This window comes from Canis lupus, chromosome X, assembly GCF_011100685.1.
Source record: "Canis lupus familiaris isolate Mischka breed German Shepherd chromosome X, alternate assembly UU_Cfam_GSD_1.0, whole genome shotgun sequence".
Taxonomy (NCBI): domain Eukaryota; kingdom Metazoa; phylum Chordata; class Mammalia; order Carnivora; family Canidae; genus Canis; species Canis lupus.
Genome location: NC_049260.1, coordinates 109,059,694 through 109,063,823, shown reverse-complemented (window position 1 = coordinate 109,063,823; position 4,130 = coordinate 109,059,694). Strand labels below are relative to the sequence as shown.

The window sequence follows — 4,130 nt, the reverse complement described above, 5'->3', positions numbered from 1 at the left end:
GGACTAGATCATCTTAAAGGAACCTTCTAGCTTGTAAAAACTGTACAATTCTACAATACTTTGCATAATAAGAGACTGAGAATGTTTTCATAGGGGGAAAACATATCTGCTTTGACTATAGCAGCCCTCTATTAGGACCACGATGTGTAAAAATAACTGCATATTTTGAAAGAAGATAAAAAGTATTTCAGAGAATTGTGAATCTCAGAATACATATGTACATATCACAATTTTTATATTTATTGATATATTTAATAATCAGGATATTTTTGAACAAAAAATGTGAGTAATGAAGAAGAATTTGCCCTGCCAGATACTTCAATGTTTTTTAACATTGAGTGTTTCTTAACATTCACCAGTCATGGGCCACAGGAGCCTGATTCAGCTGCAGAGGGAAGGGGAAGACCAAGAGAGGAAGGCTTTTGCGTCCCGCTGAGGCCAGTGAGCAGCAGCAGCGGCCACCACCAATGCCAAGGTCAGAGGAAGACAAGCAGGAGGAACCTCACCAGCACGATGAGTTGGAGGAGGAAGATGCCTCAAGTCCTGGGAAAGAGAAGAGTAAGCAAGCACAGGGAGTTGGTGGAGCAGAGCTGCTCAGGAAATCCACTTTCCAGTTTTTGGAAGCAAAACATGACTATTTTCATTGTAAAGATTGTAAGACCAGATGGGAGAGTGCTTATGTGTGGTGCATTTCTGCAACGAATAAGGTTTATTTGGTTGCAAATGCCAAAAGAGTTTTAACCCTTACCGAGTAGAAGCAATCCAATGTCAGACCTGTTCAAAGTCTTGTTGTTCCTGCCGTCAAAAGAAAAGACATATTGATCTAAGGAGGCCTCATCGACAGGATCTGTGCGGTCGCTGCAAAGACAAGAGATTCTCCTGTGGCAATACTTACAGCTTTAAATACATCATACTGTACATTCATACTGACAGGCAGTATGAATTGTATGGGACACCCAAATTCTCCTTGTAACTTAGCTCTGACTTGGCATTGGAAAATGGATTAGGTTTTTGTACTTTTTGTAGGTTGTATAACAATTGTACAATGTGAATAGAATAAAATAAATGCATGTAAAAAAACAATAATTAAAATAGCATGACAACAGCATAGGAGTAGACTGGCATCAATGGGTCAGGAAAGAAAGCACAGAAATAGTACCTACAGGACATACTAATATAGTATATGATAAGGATGTTAACTTCAAATTGGTGGGAAAAGAAAAATGCTGGGACGATTATTAGCTATTTGGGGATAAATTGAGCCAACATGAATTCCAGATGATAGAAGGAGTTAAAGGTAAAAAGTGAAACCATAAGAACTAAAAGAAAACATTCATGGAGTAACACCAAAGAGAAAACTATAAAGACTTAAAGATTTGACTATAGAATATTGAAATAATACTCTGCATGTCAAGAAAATGCCATGAGCAAAAGTAGGAGGCAGACAACAAACTCATAGAAAGAATTATATCACATGTGAAAAGATTATTATCTCCAACATAAAATGCTTCAAATCTATAAGAGAGGACAAACACCCTAATGGAAAAATAAACAAATGATATGAGCAGACAATTCACAAAAGAAGAAATACAAATTACTAACAAATATGAGGAAAATATCTTGCTTCATTGCTAATCAGAGAAATGCAAATTAAAATAATACCAGAAACAATTTAAACTGCTCAGTTATTAAATAAACTCAGAGAAAGTATTTGCTTAAAAATAAGCCACGCTTTTAAAGCAAAATACTCAGGGTTGACGTACGTCATTAATTGCACAAATATTTATTAAGCAACTATTACCTATCAGGCACTGCATTAAGGTAATAAGGATACAAGGTGAGTGAGACATGAAGCATTTGTATAGGGATGGAGAAGGACCAATAATAAAAGAGTTTTAGATAAAAGGCACTGTCATGCAGTACTGGTAAGAGAATCAATTGCTATGCCCTTTCTGTAGAGCAATTTGATGACATGCATTAAAAGCCTTGAAAATAGGGACACCTGGTGGCTCAGCAGTTGAGTGCCTGCCTTAGGCCCTGGGTGTGATCCTGGAGTCCTGGGATCGAGTCCCACATCGGGCTCCCTGAATGGAGCCTGCTTCTCCCTCTGCCTGTGGCTCTGCCTCTCTCTCTGTGTGTGTCTCTCATGAATAAATAAAATCTTAAAAAAAAAGCCTTGAAAATAAATATACTCCTCAATCCTGCCATTCTAATTCCAAGGCTTTTAACCTCAGGAAATGATAAAAATATATGAAATTAATAATAGCAAAGACTTTTTGACTGCTTACTAGATATCAGGCCCTGTTTTAAGAACTCCGACACACATTAACTTATTTAATTATCATAATTTTCTGAGAATGGTACTATTTTATCCCTGTTTTACTTATGAGGACATGGAAGAACATGGAATTTAAGAAATTTGCCCAGGGATCACAGAGCCTAGGTCCAAACCCAAGCAGTCCCTGCTCTCAACCCATATGCCATGATGTCTATGAGAAGTTGTTAATTACAGCATTATTTTTTTTTACAGCATTATTTATATTTGTGACAAGTGTAAATAATCTAAACAAACACCAATAGGGGTTTGGTTAAATAAATCCAATGGAATACTATGGCGATGCCAATAATCATGATTTAAATATTATTTAATGAGTTGAGAAGATGATCACAATATACTGTTATGTAGACGAAAAGAACTTGCAAGATGTTAATCACGGCGCTTTCTTAGTGAAGGGACTCAAGGTGATTTCCACTTTTTTCTTTGAGCTTTTCTATAATTTATTAATTTTACACAAAGAATCCATATTATCTTAAATTTAAAATCCATTTAACAAAATGGAATCATTGAAGTCTTTTCAGTACGTACCCAGCCTAGTTGAGGTATCTCTCTTCTGTGCTCCCATAGTGCCCCATGCGGGTCTCTAGGATCCATTTGCCATGTGATTTGTTTATCCATTGGTTCCCTACCTCCTACCCTGTCAGTGTCACAGATAAGTCTCTTCTTAGCCCTCGCATAGTGTCTGGCTCATAGTATACAGCAAATAAAGATTTATGAAGGGAATGCAAAACATTTCTTCACGAAGAAAAGAGAGAAGAAATTCATTTTCCAAAACATGATTTTCACAGGTTTGTTTGAGAAGTGGTTGAGAGGTTTAGGTTTGGGGCTTGGCTCTGTAAAACTCACTACCATAGGTCATCCTGGTCATACCTGTCCCTTCAACAGCCTAGGTCTTCAATGCCTAAGAACAACCTCCTTTACTGCTACAGTTCTTTGCTTCCCCCATGCTAACCTTTATCAACAATGTGTTGGCCCAGTAGAATGAAATCCTTGGGGGCAGGACCCATGTCTTTTGCAACTCTATCCAGCACCCAGCATAGCACCTAAGGCCTTCTTCCTGACTTCCACTGACTAATCAGCACAAACCTTTTCTTAGTAACTGGTGATAGTGAAAGGCCTGAACTCCTTTGGAATGAAGCTGCCTGCCCAGCACCAGAATTTGCTGTGCCTCTCTCTTCTCCCTGGTACAGATGGCCACCTCTGTGACCTGTGTTGAGGAACCATCGTGCACATTTATACTGGAAACTGCATTCCCTGTTTTAAACAGAAAACACAAAATCCTCACTAGCATCACAACTTAGGAGGTAAGAAAGGTGGGGCAGGGAATGTCTTAAATTTCACAATGTGGCCAAGTCAGAAGAACTAATTAAAAGTACCTCAGAATTTAAAGTCAGAGCAAGTGAAAATATATAAGGTAAATAGAGCATGTTTATAAGATACCAGAAAAACAGGTTGAAAAGCAAATACTTTTGAGATTCCAAACTCTTAAAATTTATCTGTTTCTCCCAATGCTGGTGATCCTCATAGCAGGCTTCTAACCCTCCTCAGTCAGGCTGCCTTCTTTGGTCAATCAATGGGTATGAGATGTGGGTTTGCCACAGCCCTCCCCGTTCATGAAACAGGCCTTTTGCCCTAACCAGGTCGCTGCTGTCTCCAGGTGCACACTCCTGCTCTGAGAACCATGCTTCTGACCTCAAGTAGCCTGACTTCTTTATAGCGGTGCTAATTTGCATTCCCAAATGTTTCGCTTTCTGGCCTGATGATAGCCAAGACCCAAAGCAAAAGTCTCTTA

The 4,130-nt window shown here is 38.6% G+C and overlaps 1 pseudogene; it reads left to right on the top strand.

The window, feature by feature from the left end:
* Positions 1-361: 361 nt before the first annotated feature.
* Positions 362-973, top strand: LOC100688780 (annotated as a pseudogene).
* The last annotated feature ends 3,157 nt before the right edge of the window (positions 974-4,130 follow it).